The sequence below is a fragment of the Pipistrellus kuhlii genome, unplaced genomic scaffold, assembly GCF_014108245.1.
Source record: "Pipistrellus kuhlii isolate mPipKuh1 unplaced genomic scaffold, mPipKuh1.p scaffold_m20_p_7, whole genome shotgun sequence".
In the NCBI taxonomy this organism is placed as follows: Eukaryota; Metazoa; Chordata; class Mammalia; order Chiroptera; family Vespertilionidae; genus Pipistrellus; species Pipistrellus kuhlii.
In genome coordinates, this window is record NW_023425573.1 from 5,699,503 (window position 1) to 5,725,996 (window position 26,494).

Here is a 26,494-nt window from a genome sequence, read left to right on the forward strand (position 1 = left end):
TTTCTATCCCAGCTTGAAACTCCTCCTCCAACAGCCGCTGGGGGTGTGTTCTTTCAAAGTGTCTGCTGCTCCCAGACCCGTGTACACCACCTTGGGTGAGTTACAGCTGCCTGCCTCCGCTCTGTCTCGTGCCCCTGATTTGTAAAATGGGGATGCCCCCTGTTATTTACTCATGGGGTTGTTTGTTGTAAGGAATAAATGATTTAAGTTATGCAAAGTAAGTCATATAGGGCCAAGTCTGGCACATAGTAAATGTTGAGAAAATATTGACTGTTATTGGTAGTCATAGCAGAAGTGAGGCTTAGTTCAGAAGATCTTCTCATCTGTTTACTATTAAATCATTCAAAACATTAAGTGCTGTTTTGATAACCCTAACTGTATTAACTGTAGCATTCATGTTAATTCATATAAATTCTCCCTTATCAAAATGAGTTTATAGTCATTTTAAAAAGATCTTTAAAAATATATTGTTAACAGTTATTTTTCACAATTGTGATGAGGCTTACCTATTCAAGGACGAAGTAAAATGGTAAAGATTGTGACGTTGTGTTCTCAAAGGGTTAATAATAGGTTCTGTCTTCTCTCTGTAAAAAGAAAAAAATAGAAAATCAAGAATTTACTCTCTGACCCATGTACATTAATTACATCATGTAAATAAACACCAAATCCAACTTGTGCCTTTCTCTTTTTATATTGGGTAATTAAGAGACCAAGAGATAAATTTCAGGCTGGTTCTTTATAGTCATAACATTGAGTATTTACAGCCTACGAGGCACTCTTTTGGAACAGAGCAGTGAAAATGCTAATTGTTTTAAACTTCTTCTTGGTTCTCAGCTTCACTCCAGTGAAGCTACATATACATTATATCCAAGGAGAAATAAAGTATGAATTGTTTTCAGCTAATAAATTGTAGACACTTGTATTCTCTCCCAAGAGGATGTATTCATCCCGGTAGATAGTTAATTATATCCGGTTAGCTTTACAGGACTGGGCCTGCTGCCCAGTTCGTATTGACTCTCCCTAGAATAGGACAGAGAGGACTTTTTTTCCTTCTTAACAATGGATTAAATTTTCTCTAAAGGTACTCAACTTATTTTGACATACAGAATTCGAAAAGTCATTTTGGATTATTATTTCTATTTAGAAATTCCACTAGAACAATACAGAACACTTCCTACTAAGGTGGTGCCTAGGAAAAAAAAATCAATTACTAGAAGGCGCTGGGCTTGTTTTGTCCCTCATAAGCCATTCGGGTGTAATCCTCTTTATCTACAGAGATGACCACAGGCCAACCGTACATACACAATTGTCCCTAAATGCGAGGGGCAGAGTTGAGTCCCAGTTTGAAGCCCCGCTATCTTACAATAAATAAATAAATCGATGTAGCTCCACATCAGGGCCTGTATGATTTCACCCCTGGCGGGGTGGACACCATCAGATCTTCAGGAAAGATGTTGCTTTACAAGAATGAGTCTTAAGACTCAAATGAGATTGGAAGCTATTGACTCTTCTTCCAGTAGGAAATGTGAGCTTGGAAAGACAAGAAACAGGTAGCTCTGTTCTTCTCCATGACCCTTCCGAGAACAATGTGTATATGGACATGAGCAGACTAGGGTTCGATGAAAAAAATAACAAACACGGACTGGCTCAGGTCTTCTGTTAAGTGCTTTTACATGTAATTATCTCATTTCATCTGTAAGCAATCACACATGATGTGCAGTGGAGAACAAGTCTATTAATGCATATTAAAGGTAGAAAGGCTTAATGTTTTTTTTTAAAAAAAATAAAATATATTCTGTAGGCACAAAGAAACTAGTGGAATCCTCAGTTTCTTCAAATAATTTGATAGCTAGTTTAGAAAAAAGAAAAAGTGACCACTCAGGCCTCTGAACAAAGTTTTTTTCCTGTTTGTTTTTTCCATTTACTACAGTTCAGTGGTCCTCAAATTTGGAATATATTTTAAATGACATCATATATTTATAAATGTACATATGATATATATCTATTTAACATAATATACAATAACTGAAGACTACAGAATTTTAAGAATAGTTTTGATTAAAAGCAAGTTATATCCTTTAAAACTAATAAAATGGTGGACCTTGTTCTCATAAAAAAAAAATCTTCAGGTACTTAATCAATGAATGCTGAATAAAATGTCATGTTTTATATTCTCTTTAACTTCCTTATTTTCCTTAAATTCCTTAATATGCATATTTTTTGTACTTCATCTTCATAATTTTCAAGTCCACATTCACTCATGAAGATAAATGTCCAAGTACAGATTACATATGTGTAGTTGTATCATTTAACCTAGTAAAATTAAGAAGAAGAAAATGAAAGAAAATCTAAAGAACTGGGTCGGCAAACAATGGACCATAGGTTAGCCCCATCTTCCTGCTGCCTGTTTCTCTAAATACAGTCCATCGGCACACAAACCAGGTCCCTCGTTTCAGTGTTGCCTATGGCTGCCTTCCTGCTGCACTGCCAGAGTGAGCAGCTGTGTTAGAGTCTGCGGCCCCTTATACATTTATGTGTGACCCCAACTATTGACCATCTGGCCCTTTACAGCAAACATTCAGCAACACCTATTATCAAAGAACATGTTCACCATTTGAGTAATATTAAAACAATATTTAAAAATAATATTCTATCTTTCACAGCCTTTCCAATGTTAACTCAATAGTTATATATAAATGAAAGTAAAACATCAGCCTTACACACTTAAAAGTGAATTTCATTCCAACAGAACCTAGAAATTATTGGGCAAAGAATGAGAAGATGGTTAAAAAATAAAGGGTACCCATTTAGTCATAACAATAATGGCCCATTTACCTATCATCCTGATTTTTCTGTGCCTTTGTTTGTTATAAAATTAAAATGACTATCTATTTTTCTAGACTTTATTTTATGATAAAGAGATAAATGCCATCTGGAATTTATTTTTGAAAAGCACTTATGGCCTATTTCATTAGGTACATAAAACTGAATCGGCATCTTAAATTAGTACAGTGCAGTTAGGAGTAATATTTTTATCCCATATAACACAGTATTCATTGAGAGCATTCTTTGGTACAGTTTTGGTATTTGTTATGTTATATAGAGTGATTATAGCTTCCCTGAAACAATGTTAACAAACGTACACCGCATTTATTATGTGCCAGAAACTACTATTTGAAGCACTTCATCTCTATATTACAATAGCTCACTCATTCCTCACTATCACCTTCTAAGACAGGCAACTATTGTTATACCCAGTTAACAGATGAGAAAACTGAGGCCAAGACTTTTCAGTGTCCTTCCCAGCATGACACAACTAAAAAGTGGCTAACCTTTCAGCAATACACCAATTCTTTCTAACCCTAAGGGTTGAGGTTGGATCTTTCATGTTTCAAGCATAAAGGCTTTGAGACTCCTCTGAGAAGTGGTATTTCAAGAATGGCGACTTTTAATTTTCTAGGAATACTAAGCACATTTATTTTTCAGCAAATCCAGCTTCTTGAACACATCGAAGTTGGCTCAGCTGTAGCTGTGCCTCTGCTCTCTACTTCGTTTTTCTATCAGGCCTGCTTGTGTCACCTTCCAGAACCTCTTAGAGCTGGGTCCACATGTTGTTGACAATTATGAATGACAGCACCCGACAAAGTCCAGGGGTTAACAACTACATTGAAGAGCTAGCCTGCATGTGATAGAGAACAGGATGCACAGTGGCATCACCAACTCCTGGAATAAATCAGTCGATAAGGAACCCAAGAGAAACACTTGTTTATCTGTACATGATCAGTGGTATTAGCTGCTTTCTCAGATACATAAGGTGTGTACATGATGAAATTAGGTTTGTGTATATGATGAAATAAGGTGTGTGTATGATGAAATTAAGCCATATAAGAGCTGCCAGTGCATTTCAAATAAGGGTGGCCATATAATACATGTGTGGATGTTGGCATATTTAATTGCAAGTTATGCAATCCCTATGGCATTAAAGTTAGAATGATTCGTTTCTTTTAGAATCTTGTGAAGAAAATATTGCCAACATATGGTTTTTGCTTAATTAATTAAGCAACAAAGTCAAGACAAAATCTTCCCTAGATTGATAGGGACAGGATATACTTCTCATTAACCTTTGAAACGTTTGGTAATTTTTCATGTTTTGATAGACTTTTGCAGATAGGTTAAACAGATGCTTGACATTGCTGGGATTCTGAAGAGTTAACATAACCTCACTGGCTAGCATTAGCCTACTTGATGAGCTCTCAAATAAACAATAACAACGTTGTTCTCTACATCCTCTATCAATCTGCTCTGCGAGGCTTTGAACAGTTCCTGTAATTCAGTGCACTTGTCCAGAACAACGAGACTTCAACTACTGAGAACAGAATTGCTGATCCTCAGAAAAATACACACCACACCAACAATCTAAGCTAGAGCAGTGGCCAACATACAATCATCTACTCGAACATGCTGCTAAACCATTTCTATTCCACAATAGGTTTAGAAACAGCTCATGATTATTGATTACGAGCTGAAATACTTATTGATTAGTAGCTGAAAGTCACCATGAGGCAAAACCACTGACAGCTGAACAGAGATATTTCTTTCTTGGGGTTTCTTTTCAGGAGAACATGATGTTTCTTGCCAAGGAAACTTCTTCAAAATGTACATTTGAAAGATATAAGGAAATTTAACAAAAGCCCTATTCAAAATGTGATCTCAAGTTGCCAGAGAATCTAAGTAAGATTGAGTTTTCCCATTTCATCCCCAAACCTGCTACTTCAGGCTCTTGCCAAGGACTAGCAGACTGCATTAAGCCGGTTTAGCAGAAATAATCCAGTCTTGTTCAAAGCATCTCAATATAGTTCCAGGTAGTAAAGAAGGATACAAATAGGTGAAAGAGAAAGGACTGAATTAGTCAGAAGAGTCAGGTTTACATCTCAGAATCTTTACTATATAAAAAAGGCTATATCCTGCTCATACAAATCCTGATAGGAGCAGGGTAATTCTCCAGCCCACCTTTCTTTCTCCCATGCAGTGACCCAGCAATTGGGATCTATTCTTCTCGTGGCTCAACCCGAGGCCTCAGGATTGCTCACCCAAGAGCTGGGCACTGGCTCTCAAATGCTTTCACACAGAGGTGGCACACATCACCGTCTCTCACAGCCCACTGGGCTCAACTAACCACATGGCTCTGCCTAAATGCAAGGGATGGAGAGAGAGGTAGGGTAAATGGAGATTTGTTGAACAATAAACATCTTGATTTCAAGAGTGAGAGGCATGATATGTTCAGTAGGACATTAGGGTCGCGCTTAAATGCTTACGTTTTTAAAAGAGTTGAAAAGAAATAATACTCAGTGATATCAGTTAAAATCTTATTTTGCTAAATTGTTAAAACATACTGACTCTGAGAACATATAAATATAGCCCAGCCAGTGTGGCTCAGCTTTTGAGCATTGACCCATGAACCAGAAGGTCACAGTCTAGGTCAGGGCATATGCCTGGGTTGTGGGCTGGATCCCCCATAGGGGAGATGGGGGGAGAAGGGGGGAAGGCAGGAGACAGCTGATCAATCAATGATTTTCACAACATTGATATTTCTCTCTCTCCCTTCCTTTCTCTGAAATCAATAAAAAACGATTTTTAAAAATATAGAAATATAAATAAATGTACACTTTAGTTTATAAATGAACTAGAGGCCCAGTGCACAAAATTTGTGCATGGGGGGTGTCTCTCAGCCTGGCCTGCAACAACATCAGCATCCCGCGTCCCAGAGGCCCATCTGTCCTCCTTCCGTTCCTCCACAGGCTAATGCGTGCAAGACCCCTGGCCTCTATGGGCACCACTGTCTTTGTGACAGAGAGATGGTTAATTTGCATATTACTCTTTTATTAGATAGGATTGGCACTACAAATAGAGAATCGTAGGCAGCAAAGGGCACATGTGTCAGTGTTTTCACTTATTTATGTATATATTACACTGCTGTTTTCTGCTCAGATTCAGCATATATATGAAGAAATAACACTTCTTTGCTTGATGGAAGGCCATCTGCTCATTTGCTTCTAATTTTCATACAATTACTGACCACTTTTAAAGTGGGAGAATAAGTTAATGCAGATTCACATAGTACAAGGAGAAGAAATTGAGGAGAGGCACAATAAGGATGTCACAAAACTTATCTGAATAAAAAAAAAATCAAATTTCTAAGTCAAAATCAAGGACTTCTATACCATGACTGCACTCTACTTTTTCAACTTTATCCCCAACTTTCTATACCATCACCAACCCTCACGTGTTCTTTGGCGAGTTCTTTTGTTGACCTTGAATTGCCTTTTTCATCCTCCCATTTTTCTTCTCTTCTTCTACAAATTCCCCTTCCTTCCATTTTTTTTCCCACTTCCTCTCTCCTGTCTCCTCCTTTATCCCTCCCTCCTTCCATTCCCTTCTAGGTTTGTCAGCTTTTAGTTGAATTGAAGCTTTTTTCTCAATGAAGTTTCGCCAACTACGTCTAGAAATGTCTCTCTGTCCACTGGCATATGATTTTTTTTAAGCATTTACTTGGCGTTCATATGAACTACCTTGTATTATTAATTAAGGATCATTGAAATGGAAAGGAATTCACATCCCTAACCTTTTTTTTTTTTTTTTTTACTAACTTATTCTAATCCTAGAAGCCATTGGTTTCTATCAAATATGCGAATTCTTTGTTTCATAGCATTTTGGATTAAAAAATAAATACAAATGAAGGGCAAAAGATGTTAAGCCATATAAGGGCTGGCAGTGCATTTCAAATAGGGCTGGCCATGTTATCAAATTTTCTCAAGAAGTGTTAGCAATTTTTATCCCTGTTACTAATTCCCTATACCATTAGCAGCACTGTGTATTTTTTATTTGTTTGTTTGATGTCTTCTCCACTCCAACAATCTGTAAACTTTAAAAAGTCAGGGCCATTTTCTTCTATGCTTATTGCTACACTCCCTGCCTGGTGGTACTTGTTCAGTATCTATTCATCAAATTAATAAAAAATTAAAGTTAGGTACTACAGAAAATGGAAAAGTACGTTGATGCTCTAGGGTTTTTTTTGTTTTGTTTTTTTTAATATATTTTATTTATTTTTTACAGAGAGGAAGGGAGAAGGATAGAGAGTTAGAAACATCAATGAGAGAGAAACATCAATCAGCTGCTTCCAGCACATCTCCTACAGGGGATGTGCCTGCAACCAAGATACAAGCCCTTGACCGGAATCGAACCTGGGACCTTCAGTCCTCAGGCCAATGCTCTATCCATTGAGCCAAACTGGTTAGTTTTATGTACAGGAATGCCTCTGCTCCAAGCAGTGAATCACCTCATCTACCTGGCTTACTGGTTCCCTGATTTGAAAGTGAGTGGTTAGTAAAGATTAAATGCATGGATAAATGAAAGAATGATAACACTTTATTTCCCTAATTATTCTGACTATAACTTGATTAAATCAGATCTTTGAAAAACAAATAACAGAAACTTTGGATATGGAAGCTGTGTTGGAATCCTGGTGTATCACCTTCTGGCTGTGAACTCTTAGGCACACCTTCCAACTTTTTGCATCTTCAGTATTAGCACCAGGAAAATGGAGATTCGTGGTGAGATTTCCCTTACAGAGTGCTGCCAGGATGAGATGTCATCATCTGTAAAAAGCACTCTGACAATTGTGGAGAATCGTGGCATGTCAATACCAGCCACATGGTGTTTCTTCTCCACGGGGCACTACTCTATACCCTTGGGAAGAGACTGTGTATTAACTTCAGCAAAGTCTATGCCAAGGCATGGCTTCTTAGCTTCCACTCTTCCCTTCAGCGTTGCTTAGCAGCTAAATAACTTTTGTAAGTTCTTAGGACATGGGATGTCTTTGATAAGGATTGTGCCTGAGAAAGAAAGCAACTCGTTCGCTCATAGCCCCAAGTTCACCTGCTGGGCACCATCTGTCAGGCTGCAGGGAATACAGAGATTCCACAGAGAAGGCATTTAGCTGAACCGGGGTGACAGTGCTCATTTTGAGGTCAATGTGAGCACTCCAATTCCAGCTGTGGTCTAAAGAACTTCCAATTCAGCCGACAGGTAATGTCCTCAACCAGAGCGCCCACACTCTGTGAGGATGACATTCCCGTCTGCTGGAGAATTTGAAAAGGCAGGCACACAGAAAAGAGGACTCCATCTGAGAGGGGGAAATCCACGCTGTGCTGCAGTCATCTGACCGGAAAAATGAAATTCTAGCAAATCTACTTTTAGCCCGCAGAGCTGAAGGCTCCAGAAGCAGAAGGATTTCATCAACTCACTGGGGAAGAGTCTACAATTAAGGGTGATCTCCTGCTGACTCAGGTCCTTCATCTTTGGCAGCATATTGTTCAAGAGGCAACAAGTGATAACTTAATTAGGGCAGTGAGGACTGAGCTAACACCCACCCCTCCCCCTCCTTAAGGCTAATTTGAAATATCTCTGTTCCTCCCCAAGTTATTTTCTTAACAGTGGCAGCCAGCACTTTATTACCAAAGAAATTGCCATAAGTGACCCATTTTAAGTAGTGATGATTGCTTAGTTGAGGGAGAGTATTACTTGCTGGCTGAGAGGATATATGAGAGTAAACGCTCGCCTTTAAATATATTTGTAATGCTCCCAGGTGTTCTGGAAATTCCATTAACAATATTCATGCATACATAACCCAGTAATTCTCCCATTGGTAGCTTAGAAATATTAAGACACACAAGGATGTATCACTAAGATTCCATCAAACCAAAGGGGAGGACTTGGCCTAGAGAGATACTGGTAACCAAATAATCAATAAAAGAAAGAAGAAAAGAAAAAGCTTGCCTCCCTTTCAATAGGAGGCAAAGGAGGAGGCAGATGTCTGCTGAAGAACCCTTTAAAATGTTTCCCCTTGTGCTGAAACCAGTTTGGCTCAATGGATAGAGTGTTGGCCTGTGGATTATAAGGTCCCAGGTTTGATTCCCATCAAGGGCATGTACCTTGGTTGCAGGCACATCCCCAGTAGGGGGTATGCAAGAGGCAGCTAATGAATGATTCTCTCTCATCTATATTTCTAACTATCTCTCTCTCTTCCTCTCTGTAAAAAAACAATAAAAAATATATATATATTTTAAAAATGTTTCCCGTTGCTTCTATTATTCTGTCAGTGGCCACTGTGGCCATGCAATTCCCCTTCTCTGTGCTCTTTTCAGGATGGCGCTCTATTATTATGCTTTATTTATTTGGCTTCAATTGAAGCACACAGACAGTGGGAATGGAGGAGGGAGGAGGGCAGAAACCAGCGCAGGAGGGGTCCAGGGAGGAAGGGACAGAAGCCAGCAGGGCAGGTCCCAAAAGGCTTTTATCTAAAGCTCCTATAGCCTCTTCAGGTCTATAATCAAGCCACATTATGCCTGATTCATACAAAAACCACATGAAAATGAGATTAAAACCTAAACTAAAAAAACAACAACAACAGCAATAATAAAAAACAGCAAGTAAACCAATGAAGTTGCAAATATTCCAGTTGATCTAATTACTGTTGTCCCAAAGGCATGCGAAGTCTGTTGCCTTGCTTGGGTTCCTCCGGCCTCCCCTGGCCTCCCCTGGGACTAGTCAACCCCCTTTGGTATTTGCAGGCACAGAGGTTTGCTTCGGTGGTAGGGTTTCACCCTCCTACCGGGAGAATGGTTTTTAGAGCTACTCTGGGCCAATGAACAGTATTTAAACAATTATTGCGAGTTAAGAATGTATTATTGTGTGTGTGTGTGGCTCCCAGGAGTTACATTACAGAAAGTTCCCATTGGGGTCTTAGAGTGATCTAACTCCGCACCCCACTCCCAGGACGGCCCCCATCTCTCCGGGACCTCCCAGCAATGAGGGCCAACAGCCTGCTGTGTGCCTCCGCCATTGAGTGCTGGCATTACTTCACCGTTAGCAAGGGCTTCCACTTTAAGGATTTAGAAGTACCTTCTTAGTGAGGGAGTACAGAGCCTACAGTACAGTGCTTTTGTTTTACTTTACTTAAATTATTTATGATTTTAGTTTCTATCCCACATCTAAACTATCCAAAAAAAAAAAAAAAAAAAAAAAAAAAAAAAAAAAAAGACATTTCTATTGATTTCAGAGGGAAAGGAAGAGGGAGCAAGAGATACAATCAATAATGAGAGAGAATCACTGATTGGCTGCCTCCTCCATGCCCCCTACTGAGATTGAGCCAGCAACCTGAGCATGTGCCCTGACCTCCTGGTTCATAGGTCAAAGCTCAACCACTGAACCACTCCCAGCCGGGCTATCCTATTTTTTATGCCAAACAGACTCATTCGGCTAAAAGCAAACTCATGCAACTAAAGAAAAGAGGAGAAAAAATAGTTTAAAATATGAAACTGGAAGCCATTTCTGACTTTCTCTTTGCCTCATGTTTTTTGGGGACACTACCTTAGTTCTCAGGCACTGCATAGATTACCCCTGTGCACAGCAAGTCTGCTTCCAGTCCTTACCCTACTCTCACTGGTTCTTTGGAGATCTAGTGACTGCAGTGGGGTTGGCGGCAGGATGATGAGGCCCTGGTCTAATAGAAGTTAATTTTAGCAATCGCCCCAGAAACTGACTGAAAGCCATCGTAATAAAGGCTTCATGAGATCCCGATACAACTTTAACACTAAAATCTGGAATACGAATTTCTACTAAATTATTAATTAAAATAAAACCACATATAACTGCTGATAGGACAAAAGATAAGAGCCCTTAGCTTCAGAAGAGTTATAAGCGTCTCTGCCCTTAAATAAAACTCCCTTTGAAACTTGTTCTAATGTGTGTGTGTTTTTATGTCTTAAAGGAGCCCATGCACTATGTCACAAAAGACATCTACCATTCATTCTTCACCACGTTCTCAAACACAGTATTGATCCTGTGTAGCATCATCTAACCATCTCTAAAGTTTCAGTGTGATTATGAATGTCCAGTAACAGCTCATTCACTTAACAAACGATTTGCTCTGTAGCTGCCTACTGAAAACAGAGTTTCCAGTGGGACCACGCGGAATAGCCATTACACGCCAGCTGAGACGCTCAGCCAGAACAGACCCAGGGAATATTTCTGGCTTCCGGTTTCCCAGAGAAATAGTTTTGAGCATCATACAAATGAATAGTCATTTTCTCTTAAATAATCAATTAATAATTAAGATCCTTTTCCTCAAAAAAAAAAAATCTGTGAAGATATTTTTTTAAAAAATCATTATTATTAACCTTAAGCCTCCTTCAAAGTCCAGTTAAATTTCTTAATCTGAAGACTTCATACATAACTGAAATGCAAACTTATTTTTTTAGATACAACTACAGTGATAACTATACAATGTGTTTTATTGTCACTCTCAAAATTTCAGGAATAGTTTATGTTATACTTACTACATTGGCAAAAGATTTGATCTCTTTCCGAGCAAAAGTCTATAAAGCAGAAATTCTTGTCAGGATATTTTTAAGTTGAATAGTTTCATTGTCAGTGCCCAGGGAAAGTACTGAATGAAAGGAAGCTTAATTCGAGTGCTATGGCATACATGTCAGAGCCATCGCAGTTAGGCAAAATTCTCATAAAAACTCCTGTTTTAAAAAGCCCCACACGCCGGGACTGGTTTGGCTCAATGGATAGAGCATCGGCTTGGGGACTGAAGGGTCCCGGGTTCGATTCCTGTCAAGGGCATGTACCTTGGTTGCGGGCATATCCCCAGTAGGGGGTGTGCAAGAGGCAGCTGATCGATGACTCTCTCTCATTGATGTTTCTAACTCTCTATCTCTCTCCCTCTCTGTATAAAATCAATAAAATATATTAAAAAAAAAAAAAAAAAAAAAGGATGGTTCTTTAAAAAAAAAAAAAAAAGCCCCACAGATCTATCTTCTAGCTCCCCTGTAGGTTACACAGAGATGTCTTCTCTTTTGATGTTTTTAGTTCCCTTTTTCTTTTTTTTTGGGGGGGTGGGGGGGGGTGGGAGGAGGATAATGGTACAGACTGATTTTAAGGTCACCTTTTGGTTTTCCTTTACATTCTCTGCTTGTTAAGTTATAAGCAATTTTCTCACAGTCACACTATTCCTGCCTGTAAAGTGTTACCTCTGGAAGCTTCTTTTAGAAAAGTGTCAGACAGCTGTGCTTAGCGAGAGAGGCTCATGGGTGATAGTTTGTTCATTATAAATCTGTAATTGTGTTAATGACCGTGGATTTTGATGGGTGCTGACTAGGGCTGTTGGACTCGTATAAAAAATGTTTCTTACAATGGGAACCAGTGAGGTGGTTAGAGCAAGAAGCCGCTCATCAGACTTTGAGCCAACCAGACCTCTGTGTAGCAAGTTATTCCATTTCATTGGGCCCTAACTTCTTCATCCTTAAGTTATAGATCATAATATCTACTTTCTATGGAACAATTTGAAGGGCTAGAGATAAGTGAGAGAAAGCTCCTTACAAAGGGCCTGACAAATATTCAGTGTTTGTCACATGGTACTGTTATTACACATCTCAGTGAATACGGTAGGGAAGGTTTGTCAAAAACATTTAAGAGTGCTCCCATTTATTACGTTCTATAGGCACTTTCCAGACATGGGCAACATCACTACCATCTGGGATCCTGGTTAAAATTTCAGAGTCCTGGGTTCCAATCCAGGCATTCTGACTGCAGAAGCACTCCACATGAATCCTTAGATGGGAATCTGAGGATCACAGTTTGTTTGAGAAATAACTGCTATATAATATATAATTAATCCTATTGGTGTAACCCTGATTATTTTGACTGTCACTATATTAATTTTTAAAAAAGAATATTGTTTATAAGATCTTAGCTTAGTAACTGTTAGTTTAACGTTGTTGTTTTAATTGTATAGGCTTAAGCCTTCCTAAGTGATACAAAATAAGCCCTAATATTTTTTCATAGTAATTTATTATTGTTTTCTCAGAAAACCTGGTCTTTAGCTTTTTGTGTGTGTAATAAGCTTTTATTTTTTTAATATGTGTACTTTTTATTGATTTCAGAGAAGAAGGGAGAGGAGCAAGAGATAGAAACATCAATAATGAGAGAGAATCACAGATCAGCTGGCTCCTGCACTCCCCACACTGCAGATTGAGCCTGCAACCCGAGCATGTGCCCTGACCGAGAATCAAAATGTGACCTTCTGGTTCATAGATCGATGCTCAACCACTAAGCCACACTGACTGGGCTGTGATAGGCTCTTTATAAAATTGAATGAAAGCTTTGGATTCATGCCCATGAAGATTTGACTTTTATTTGTACAAAAGCTGGGTCCCCTTTATATATTGCCTTGGAGCCAAAGAACCACAAGTTAAAAAACATTTGGGCTCAAGAAATAGATAGTAACCAACTGCAATTTAGAGAACTATTTCTATACTCTGTAGATATTATAGGTCTAAAACATGCTATTGTGCAATGGGGGAAATTGCCTTTATATATATTTATTACTTCTCAAATAGCTTTGATTGCTTAGTCTGTAGGAGGGTTTGCAATAGTGCTTTACAAAATTGAATAGGAAAAGTCTAATAAATAGCTGTTTATTCTATGAAAACAAGACAAATTCTATTTTGGATAGCAAGGAATCCAGTAATAGAGAACTTTAAATGCTACAATTCTATCACAAATTTTGGAAAAACAGATATGCATTTCCCAGCAAGTTGTACCTTACTTAATGTAGCTAAGTCCTGGGAGAGAAATGTAAGGCTTGCACTTTTTATTTTTGCTTGTATTACTAAATTAGTAATTGTCTATGGTTCATGTAAGGTGAAAATGAAGAGTGATTGCTAATGCATATGGGGTTTTTTGGTGGGGGGTGATTAAAATGTTCTAAAATTAGATAGTGGAGGTAGTTGTATAGCTCTGTGAATAAACTAAAAATCCATGAATAGTATCAGCTAAAATGGTGAATTTTTGTATGTGAATTATATGTCAATATAGCTGTTACTAAAAAAAAAAAATCAATGAACCAGTGGTTATGTTAACTAATTCATGGTATTAATACTAAAATCTAAATTAATTTGGTAAATATTAACTTTGTTTAGAATTTTAAATTTTCAAAACGTTTAGGACCAAGCAGGAAAAAAAATCTTCCTATAATGAAACAAAATATTTCAGAATATTCATTTTTATTATTTTATCGTTTGCTACCATATATTAGATACTGAATTATATACATGTATCCTATCTACTTAGCCCTGTTTAAAAAAAATGCCTGAAATACTCTCCCTGACTTCAAGAGCTTATTTGGGAGGGCAGTTAATTATAGCACAGAGCTTAGGTTAAAAGCACAGGAGAAAAAGTACAAATCAAGAAAGATTACGTTAAATTTCAATTATTCAGGAGAGCATAGTATTTGAGCAGAGGATGGGAGACAGAAGAAGAAGAAACTGAGGAAATAACAGAAACAGATGCATAGCAGTAGCAGGGGCTGGATTCATGAGAACTGCAAGTGTGAGGCACACAAGGAATTGTGGTGGAGAGAGCTGGACATATAGGTTGGGGCTTGGAGTCCTAGTTGGAAGAAAATGTATTTATGCTACTGTAACAGGGATTTCTTGGACGTTTTAGGTAAGATATAAGTCATCTGTGTTTTAGAAAAATTAACCTTTAATTGAAACGGATGAGCTTCTCAAACATGCAAACAAGTGTCTTGGGATAGGCCAATGGAAGGGTGGCTGGATGAGGAAACGCTAGCAAGGGCAATAATGAAACACAGGACAAGTCAGTATTGCAGAATCTAATAAAAAAGAGGTTTCAAGGAGAGATGCATGGCCACTAATAACACCTTTTTTCATATGTGTACAGTATTTAATCTTGGTCAGTCTTTTGGTGTTTTACAACTTGTCAAAGGTTTCACAGTCAGCTGTGGGTGGTAGATCAAGACTAAAATCAAGTTTTCAATATGATTTCTATTGCATTATTGCTGTGCCAAAGAGAGTCATTCAACTTAAAAGCTAAGAGGCAGCCATTCAATTATTTAACAAGATTAGCAAAGGAGATCTCTCAAAAAAAGAATTTTTTTTTTTTCTTTAGCAAGTGGTAGGGTGAAAAAGAAATCTAGTTAAATGCTAAGAAGAGAGTAGGACAGGTAAGAAATGTGGCAATGAGTGGAATGGACATGTTAGAGGATTTCGGAGAGCAAAGGGAATAAGAAGGTGATAGCGGGAAACATAAATAGGTTCAAGCAGTAAAGTAAAAGGGTACCAGACTGATTAGGATCCAGTGGTGGAGCACACCTCTGTATAAGGCACCTCTATGATATTACATTGAATACTTGCAATGGGGGTGGAGGGGGAGATAATCTACCATATTTTAAAATCTGTTAGTTATGGAGTGACCCAGGGATAAAATTTTATATTATTGCTTTGCTAATTCATCTTAGTCAATGAAACAGTTGTTTCTGTATGTAAGCACATATTTCTTCAGATACTGGAATTAAAAAAAAAAAAGTTAAATATTCAGAACATCCCTCAATTCTTTAAACTGTTGTAAATGTCAAATTGTATATAATGTTTATACAGTTCCTAACTCTTATTTGAAAGTAGAATGCCACCTACTTGAAAATGTACCTTGGATATGTATAGTGCAACATGAGAAACATGTGTGAGTGGATGAGTTTTCTTACTAGAGGACCAGTGCATGAAATTTGTGCACTGGTGGCTGGAGGGGGTGGGGGGGTGTTCCTCAGACCAGCCTGCGCCCTCTTGCAGTCTGGGAGTCCTCGGGGGATGTCTGACTGACGACTTAGTCCAGTTCCCCCACCAGACATCCTTAGTGCTGCTGCGGAGGCAGGAGAGGCTCCCGCCACTGGCGCTGTGCTCACCAGTCATGGCTGACCACCAGGAGGCAGCTCCTGCATTGAGAGTCTGCTCCCTGGTGGTCAGTGTGCATCATAGCAACCGGTCGTTCTGACATTCGGTTGATTTGCATATTAGCCTCTTATTATATAGGATTCTAATTGGCAGATACTACTACTTTACTGATCATAAAAAAAAAAACAACTTAAAAAACATTTAAGGCTAATAAATATTTCTGCTTAAGTTCAATATTAATACAACAACAGCAAATGATATATTTAACATTAATGCTCTAAATTTACTGAAGTGGCCTCTTAAAATACAAATATCAGACCTTCTTTACCATGCTCACTTGAGTTAATATTTGACTTTTGATGTTGTTATTCTTCCTTTAAATAGCAATTTAATTATACAGTTACTCAGCTCCAAAAAATAGCCTGATACCAGTAGATGCAAAAGCAAATGACTCACAGGCATGATCTCAACTTTCAAATGTCATAAATATTACATTCAAAATGATGTCATCAGCCCTAACCAGTTTGGCTCAGCAGATAGAGTGTTGGCCTTCGGACCAAAGAGTCCCGGGCTCAGTTCTGGTCAAGGGCACGTACCTTGGTTGCAGGCTCCTCCCTCACCTGGGCCTTGGTCAGGGCTCATGCAGGAGGCAACCAATTGATGTGTTTCTCTCACATTGCTGTTTCTCTCCGTGTCTTTCCCTCTCTTATCCACTCTCCCTAAAAATCAATAAAAAAAAATATTGGATGAAGATTAACAAAAAACACACAAAATGATGGCATCAAAACAAGGCAGGGATTTGTACAGATTTTCCTGAAGCTTCTCTATATATGTTCAACTTAACAGATAGATTCTAATTAACTAATATCTGATTATTAGTTCTCTCTCTCTCTCTCTCTCTCTCTCTCTCTCTCTCTCTCTCTCTCTCTCTCTCTCTCTCTCTCTCTCCAATATGCTGTAACCATATAGTCTCATTCAGCCTTGACATTTTCAGGGTTTCGGTGGGGTGGCCTTTAGATGTGGGCGTGTATCTCAGTCTGCAGTAGCATTCTGTTTTGGGGTTTGCTGACACGAACACTTTGTCTTTCCTATCTTCTTCTACAACATGCCTGGCAAGCTATAATTACCAGTATTCCTTTTACAGCAGGGTAATTATTTGTTATTTTTGCTTAAGTAATAAAAGATCCGAACCGTGTTCTCACAAACAAGACTCGTGCACGGGGTGGGCCGCCTGCCTGCACAAGAGGGAAAGGTCCTCACTGCTCTCTGTAAGGCAGGCTGCTCCTGTAAGTCACTCCGGTGAGACTTCAAAGGAAATGGGACGGTGACATCCTTTACAAAAAGCATCCAAGACAAAGCAGGATAGTCCATCACATGTAGGAAGATCTCCCTTTTCTTACTCCCAAGTATATTTTAGTGGCTCATGTTTATACCAGACAACATATGTATCATTAAAATGAATTCTGGTAAGATTCTTAAGATCGGGGGCAGAAATCTTTTTGCTGCAAGTTATGATGATATAGATACAGCGCGCAACTCCTTGTAGGACAGGCGTTTTTGTTAACTCAAAGGCCAATCTCCCAAAGCAGCTCATCTTGATTAGGACAGATTAAGAGAGGGATTTGTACAGTGTTCTTGTTTCAAGGGCACTGGGCACAAACGGAATGAAAACCCTGGCGTCGGCCAGGAATACTAACTTCAATCTATAATAGGATGAAACAAGTGCAATCATTCTAAAAGTCTGTGCAGCCTCTTTCTGGTACCTCGCCTTAATGCTGGACAGATCAGTGGATCTCAGAGGTAAATTAGTGTAACTGAGTGCATGTGCACAGTATGGAAAACAAAACCCCCCAGCAGCCACGGGACCTGCCACCGCTCAGCAAAGCGGAACCCTTAGCTCCGTGGCCAGTGTGCCACTTCCCTCTGCCGGAAAAGCAGGACATCTGGGGCTTTACCTGGCCGTTACACAAACTTTCCTAAATCTGTGTTTTTTCCACCTGAGCACACACAGCCCTGAGATGGTTAGGTCAACATTGAAATCAGTAACAGCAAGCGTGGGTTGTTCCACTGGTGAAAAGATCAGGACAGTTTACTGAATGGAAGGGTTCTCCTATAGCATTCTATTTATTCCAAATACTGAGATTCTATGATAAACATGCAAAGCTGTGGCTATCCTATTCTGTGGCCTAACGTGGAGGATACAAAGAAATAAGAAGAGTTTAAATAGGGATTAAAGAGTGGGGCTAACTTTCGTTACCCCCCCCCCCCCTAACCTCCACCCCTATGTCTATTAACACTGAGCCAAAGGAGCTGCACACCAAAGCAGAAAAGCTTTGAAAACGCACCACTAAATGTTTACTCTGAGCCTGTTCCTCAGGTCTACACTATTTGGCAGGATGGTGTTCCTGTACATCCAGTCAATTGTTTGTACTAAGGCCAGCTTTTAAGTTTCTGCATCCAATGAAACAAAAACTACAAAGATACATCTCTCTGTTGATTATCGATTAGTATCATGGTTTTCTTAAGCATGGGCAACATGTTAAGTAAGAGAGAGAGAGAAAGAGAGAGAGCGAGAGAGAGAGAGCGCCATGCCATATTGTAGTTTCCACATTGTACTCTAGCCCTAAATAAACCAAGGGTTTATTTTTCCCAGACTCTTCTTGACTACATGTCTGTTTGAACAGAGAATTCTATTCAGCCAACTGTTTTTGTCCCCACACTGGAAGGCAATTTAACTCCTAGCTGGAATTGCATGAGAGAATGAGAGAATGGTTATGCATAGCCAGTGGTCATCCTCCTTTGGGACATCTATCTTTCGTTGATTTTTTAAAAATATATTTATTGATTTTTTACAGAGAGAAAGAGAGAGGGATAGAGAGTTGGAAACATGGATGAGAGAGAAACATGGATCAGCTGCCTCTTGCACACCTCCTGCTGGGAATGTGCCCACAACCAAGGTACATGCCCTTGACTGGAATCGAACCTGGGTCCTTTCAGTCCACAGGCTGACGCTCTATCCACTGAGCCAAACTGGTTCTGGCTCTTTCTTTGACTTTTAAGGTTAATGAGTTTCTGTTGCAAATGCATTCAGGTCAAGCCACTGAATTTTGAACTTGAGTCCTTAGCCTCCCTCCCTCCAAGGGCTCCCAGAGAGATGTGGTCACGAGTGTCTCTTACCAGTTGCTTCCTACTTCCAGAAAACAGGGCAAGCTACGAAGCCATTGTAAGGCTTGGTGGTGAATTTTCAAAGTGTAATGTTAGCGTTAGAGAAGTGACACCAAGTCCCATAGGGTGGCTCTTCGCATATATAAAAGCCCATCAGAGAGTGGGTCCGGTTCTGGAGTGCTCAGAGTGCACTATGGTTCTTCCAAGAATCTCAGACAGACTTCATTATCTTTTTCAGTTGTCAGGAGAGCTAGTTCCTGTTCCATGAGTTCATTAACAGAGAGTGTGAGTACGTATCTTTATTGGTAGTGGGTATTAATTATGAACACTAGTAGAAGTTTAGGGCTTATTTCTGTATTTGTCTTCCTATTTGCACAAGCTCTTCAAAGGGCTGAGATTCTGATCCAGGGGGTTTACAAAAGGCTCCATCCTGACAACGAAGGGAGGCCAAGGTGGAGGTTTTGATAGAGGTAGGGAGGAAAAAAAATCTCTATCTGGAATATGTTCTGGTGGTGGATACTACAAATCTTATTAGGCCAGCTGGAAGGACTGGGAGCAGCTGGCTGCTCTGGAGGCAGAGAGAGATAAGAAAAGCTCAGGAAATCTGCATTGCAGATAAGTCTCTTGGGAAACAGCTGAACTCTTAACTTCTCCCTTAGCCAGTTTCTCTCCAGAGAGCACAGTGGCCCCAGGTGGTGTAATTTAGAATGTAAATAATTTCCAAGCCTTTCTGGTGACCTTGGGTGATTCAATACAATTGTATCTTTTGTCTTGCTGTTTTTCACCTGTCAGTGTTTGTTAATCTCTGTGTGGGGTGGGTGCAAGGAGGGTGGGGATGGAGTGGGCATTAAAGAAGAAAGGAACACAATAAACAAATTGTGTGGGTTCTTCTATACTTCCTTTATAGTTCTTACCTACCATGTATTTAGTGCTAGGCTTTATCTTTATTAAACTTACTAGTATATTACTCAGCTTCTAAACAACATAAAGAACTGAACACCTACCTTAACTATTAAAGAAGGGGGTGGAGAAAAAGAAACTGAGAAAATCATAATAATCATCACCAATTATAGAGCTTCTGCTATGTAAATTAGCTTCATTAACTCCCTCAATATCCTAAGGAGACTGATCTTATCATTCCTATTTTATACAACTGAGGCATAATAAATTTCTTACTGTGGAAAGGAGCAAGAAACTAGATGTTAACCCAAGGGTATCTATCTTCAAAGAATGCACTTATTGCACTACATTATAACCCAGCATTTGTTAAATGCCCTTCATATGCCAGATATTCTGCTTACAAAAGGCAACAATGGCCACAGCCTCCAGACATTCCTGCTTCCTTGGGATAAAGGCAATTGTAATAAATAGCTTTATAAATAGAGACTGTTTTTTTAATTTTTTTTCTAAAAGCCTTCATATTTTCTAGGATGTGTTCCCAAATAGTAATTTAGAATTCTATAAAAAAAAATAAATGAAAAATAAACATACAAATAAACCTGAAATTAAAGTGTAGTATATGATCACAAGAAAAGTAAATATTTGTGGGGGGTGAGAGATGAATAATCTGCATGGTATTATACTGATAGATAGATGTTGCTATACATTTGTCAAGCCCATCGAATGACACCAAGACAAACTAATGACACCTAAGGTAAACTATGCATGTTGGGTGGTTAAGATGTGCCAGGATTCATTCCTGATGAAAAATGAACCATGCTGGCAGTGATACCACTGTAATGTAACCAGAGTTGATATTAATAACTGGAAAGGAGCACAGGGAAGGCCAAATATTATAGTAATGTGTTTTACTATATAATGTTTGACTCTGCCAGGAAGCTCCAGTTTGGATGCCTACCCGGTTAAACCTGGGTGACACAGGGAAGGTACTTGTCTGCCAGTCGTATCTGGGAACAGATCTCTGGCCGGAGGAGGCATGGCCACTGCGAGTGCAGGAAGAGCTGAGGTACTTCACTCTCAAACAAAGGGGTTTGCTCTCTTGCTTCACGCTCTTGCCTCTTGGCATGGTGCCCTTCATGCCCGGTTCCCCGGGGGCTCTCCTGCATGTGCCCACATCGCTCACCGCCGTGTGGACCCCACACAGGACTAATGGACTGCAGCTAGCCACACGCTAAGCCCGACCCCGTTGCAACATGGGATGGACACTCTGGGCACTGGCTTTGCTTCCAGTTCTACTGGATCCCCAGCGGCACCTCTTCCAGGACTGGGTTAAGGGACATGGGACTTACAGATGCAGGGATCTAATTCCCCACAAGGAAAAATCACTCATCCTCCTGTGCCTGCTCCAGAAAATTCTCTTTCCTCAAGATATTGGAAGGACCCAACTCCCAGGACTGAGTGGGAGTTGCACCAATAACAGTGAGACATGCTAGTACTACGGCTTATCCCCAGGTTTACATTTATTTGTTACTCTCATCTTATATGTAATGATAGCTTACATTTATAGTCTATGTTTTTAGCTTACCACATGCATTCATATGTTCCATCTCAACACAAAGTCGGTTATTACCTGTATTTTACATAAAAAGAGGGCAGAGGACAAAGAAGTAATTTTTCCAGCTAGCTAATAAATAGTAGAGGTAGAACAATATACCGTATTTTTCGGACCATAAGACGCACCAGTTTTTAGAGAAGGGAAATGAAGAAAAAAAGATTCTGAAACAAATAGTGTCCTAAAATATTTTATGTGCATTAAAACCCAACATCACAGTCATAAACACATGTAATCAACCCTGTAAAGTAAACAGCAGCATTTAGAACCATTTTAGAGCCGGGCAAGCACACAGAGACCACACAGAGCCAGGCAAGTAAAAAAACTTTTTTTTAAAAGTATATATGTAGGCTATATTTGGACCATAAGACGCAGGGACTTTCCCCCCCCCACTTCTGGGGGGAAAAAAGTGCGTCTTATGGTCCGAAAAATACGGTAATTAGTACAAAAGAATGCAATGCAAACATATACTGATATTAATGTTTTTGAAAATATAGTGAAGAAAACTAAATATGGTCATTGATGGAAGAGTTATACATAATTCTTTCTCTAAATTATCATTAAAAATTGGTTTTTTTTAAATGTTAGAAAGAAATGACCTAACAAGAATACTGAAACTATTCTAGAAGTCAGAATGCAGATGGGCTGAGACAGAAAGAGGTGGGGGAAAAATTAAGGAAACTGCTGGTGGGAGTACGTCATTGAATAGCAAAGAAACCTGGAGAAACGCCAAACTTAGAGTCTTCAAGTGGAGTACAAGGGGAGTGGAGGACCAATATCAGGGCAATTCATTCCGAACATATTCAGAACAGGAACCCTCTCTCCTTTGTTTCCCTTGCTACTATATTTTCGGCTGACAGGGTGAAAACCAGGACTAGTCATTAATGAAAGCTGGTCATCACTTTTGAAGCCTTGTCTGGTCTAGGTCAGTGGGTGCGGAATTAAAGCCACTGTGGAATTGTGAGCATCCCAACCTGCTCACTTGGTTTCATCTCCACGCTCCTCTGGACCTGGACGGCTGCTTCCTGAGACTCTGCCAATGCCCAGACCTGTGGTCACAGTGAGGGGCACACAGATCTGCACATCGCAGAGGAAACTTACAACAGCTACCTATGACCTTCAGCCTAGTTTTTCATTTATAATAAAACAACAGCCCATAATAAAAAATAAATTTAAAAATAAAACAGCAGCTGAACAACAGAAACACAATGAAAATGTCTCCAGACATTTCCAGAAGACCCCTGGCAGAGGGAGCAAATTGCTCCTGGTTAAGAATAACTGGGATAGGGCATAGTTCCGGGGCCAGACAGACCTAGCTTTTCCTTCGGGCACCATCAATTATTAGCTATTTATCTTTGGGAAATACACTTAAATTCACTCAACCTCATCTCCTCGTCTGTGAAATGGGGATAAAAAACTATTCTGCAGGGTTTTATCCTCCTCCTACTTGGCCTTCTTTCTTTTTTAAACAAGCATGTGAGGAAATTTAGGTACCTGGCACATAATATGCATTAAATAAATGCGAGCTATTATTATTTTAATTTTAATGTTAGTAATGATGACGAGGAAGAGCAGCAGAGAAGCCTGTGGAGTGGAGAGCATGTGCCAAGAGATTAGCAAGGGCTAAGAAGTCTGTGTATCCTTGAATGCTTGGTGAGGAGGCTAGTTATGCTCCAGAATGGCACTCTCCAATAGAACACTGTGACTATAGCTTAACTTGCATGGCTCAGTGGTTGAGCGTCGACCTATGAACCAGGAGGTCACAGTTCCATTCCCAGTCAGGGCACATGCCCAGGTTGTGGGCTTGATCCCCAGTGTGTCAGCTAATCATTGATGTTTCTAGTTCTCTCTCCCTCTCCCTTCCTCTCTCTCTAAAAATCAATAAAAAAACATATTAAAAAAATAAAAAATTGTGATGATGGAAACGTACTATAACATAGTATGTAATGTTCTATGAAAAGAATATGGCTATGGAGCACTTAAAATGTGGCTAGTTACAATTGAAAAATGAAATATTAATTATTTCTTATTTTAAAAATTTTAAACTTAAATAGTTGCATAGAGCTAGGTGCTACCATATTTATTGACCAGCACAGCTCAAGAGAGTAAATGAGAATCACTGAGGGGAGAAAAATGGAAGTAACAAAGAAGAAGGTTGCACTTTGGGAGATTAATGGGATGATGGTGATCAGGGCCGGGAAACCAGATAACAGCATTCCTGCACCCCTGGCATGCTGTAATGAGAGCCTGGATGAGGGGGGTGGAAGGGAGAATTTGAAGAAGAGGAGCCATCATGAGAATGAACTCAGGGGACCCATTCCTATGGGTGTCTGCACTGAAACCATACTCAGTGACCTCTGAGGTGGCTATTTTCTTTTCTTTTCTTAATATATTTTATTGATTTTTTACACAGAGGAAGGGAGAGGGAAAGAGAACTAGAAACATCGATGAGAGAGAAACATTGATTAGCTGCCTCCTGCACAACCCCTACTGGAGATGTGCCCGCAACCAAGGTACATGCCCTTGAGAGTTGAACCTGGGACCTTTCAGTCTGCAGAACACCGCTCTATCCACTGAGCCAAACCAGTTTCGGCACTGGGATTCACAGCTTTCAGCTTGAAGTTCTTTTTTAGTAAGTTCTTACAGGTAAATCACAATACCTGCTTTCAAAAATGTTTCTCCAAAAACCCGATTTTCTACAGCTAGCACAATTTTCTTTGCTTTCCTGGTTTCTTGCTGAATTACTTATCACTTGCTTAAAATTGTGTGAAACTTATAACTAAGCAATGGATTCTAATTATTAATCTATCCCTCCATCCAATGTTTTTAAGCCAGTTAAGATTACATGTTCTGTGATGTATCTAGCCTTAGCTTCTTCTCATCTTGAGCCATTATGTCCACTATTCTAGGACTCTAGACACAGGAGTCTTGGGGGGGGAGGGGGGGAGGGAGGAGCAGGCCAATCCATTTAGTGAAGATCAAGGCTACCTTGGAATTGCTTCTTTAATTTAGCAATAAAGTGCATTATTAAAATAGTCCAGATTTAGGACAATATATTCATTTATCTGTTTGACTGTGTGGTAGTTCAAAGTAAAGGCTTTGGGTTAGAACAAGCACACGAACCCCAGGTTTACCACTTTTCTAGTGGGGTAACTTCGGAAGGTCACTTGCAGTCTTCTAACTTCAGCTTTGTCATACGTAATGAACAACAAGAGCTGCCATTCTGTTCCAGGGATTGCTGTGAGGTTTGAAATATCATAAACTAGCCAAATCCGGTGTGGCTCAGTCAATAGAGTGTCGGCCTGCGGATGCAAGAGTCCCGGGTTCGATTCCGGTCAAGGGCATGTACCCTGGTTGCAGGCACATCCCCAGTAGGGGGTGTGCAAGAGGCACCTGATCTATGTTTCTCTCTCATCGATGTTTCTAACTCTCTATCCCTCTCTCTTCCTCTCTGTAAAAAGGCAATGAAATATAAAAAATAAATAAATAAATAAAAAGAAAAGAAATATCATGAACTAGAAAATGCATTCTATGACTTAAAAAATGGTACAGAATTCTTTATTTTTCTCAAAGTCTAAATGGTTTCATTATCCCAACAACTTTATAATCCAAAGTCCACAATCAGAGTGGGTTTGTGAGTATAATATACAATGCAGAACTGAACTGCATGCACACATTAAGCTACATTTTACACTTATTATTTCCCTTTGACGCACTGGACTAGCCACCAAATTGTAGAGGGAAAGTCCAGCAGTCTAACCAGAGATATATGAGTTCCATAGGACCATGAGTTATAAACAGAAATTTCTATTTGTTTTTTCACTGTTAGATCTTAAGTACAAATGTGATCTTGTAAGGTCAGAAATTTTAGGGCTTTCAATCCCCACTATTAAAAATATAGGCAGTGTATTTATGTGTGTGTTTTTTAATCCTAGAATATCACAAATTCACTGCAATATGCTCAAAATCATGCTAACCAATTGTTCTTAGGCATTGTTTGAAGATAATTTTTTTTAATGCCTCTGTGTTGTATCTCACTCTGTTTACATAACTATGAAATCTTACCACCACAAGAAAGACTTATAGTAAGCAAGGAAAAAATTTAAAGGAAATTAAATATAAACATTGTTTACCTCGGAAATAAAACAAGATCTTCCTGGAAAGAAACATCATTACCTAAATTCTGACACAATGTGAAGACATATATTTTTGTTCTAATGTGTTCACTGGAGTAGCTTTGTTTTAACAACTGCCAGATGTGGATCAAGATACTTTCAGCTATTTAAATGGTCATAATCCAGAGTCATTAACACCAGGAGAGAATCTGAAGACAGGTTAATTCAAACCATCCAAGGCAGACCCAAATGAAATCCACAAAAAGAGAATTGATTTAGACAATTTTTCTGAGAGGGAGAATTTCTGCCAGAAATTATCTTGTGTTACTCTAAGACTTACTGATTGAACAAATGACTAAAGCCCATAGACGTGGTATCCAAATTCTGGAAATTTTAACCGTTCTACAATAGTTTGACAATGCATAGAAGACTAGCACAGTCCATTGCAGAAAGACTAGAGTTACACACACACACACACACACACACACACACCACTCATTGTCTTAGCTTCAATTTGACATATGTATCAAGGGCATTTTCTATGTAGACAGCATAGGAAGTACTAAGATGTCTATGACATGATTGCTCTCCTTATGGACGTTTCCTAAATATTCTCCTTGAAGAAATGTAGTTACCAACTTAAGTTGACTTCTGTTCATATGAAAATAAATTTGATATTTCACTGGAATTTTTAATTTAAAGTTTCTAATGACACTGCTCATGCCTACTTGGCTGTTTAAAGAAACACCAAATTACAAAACGACAGTGCCCAGGTCCAGAAATCCAGACCTAGAGATAGAACCAGCCCTTTAAACAAGGGATAAATACTGGTACATATAAGGACATCACAGATGTTTCATATGCATGTAAGCTGTTTTCCTTGATGG

General features: G+C 39.2%; 1 protein-coding gene across 12 annotated transcripts in view; it reads right to left on the bottom strand.

The window, feature by feature from the left end:
- MAP2 (microtubule associated protein 2) overlaps positions 1-26,494 on the bottom strand; it is a 222,836-nt gene that overhangs the window by 75,368 nt on the left and 120,974 nt on the right. For all 12 annotated transcript variants that reach the window (XM_045575759.1, XM_045575762.1, XM_045575761.1 and 9 more), the window contains one exon: positions 507-584. The gene's annotated coding sequence lies outside the window, so the exon portion shown is untranslated. The remainder of the gene's footprint in view (positions 1-506; positions 585-26,494) is intronic.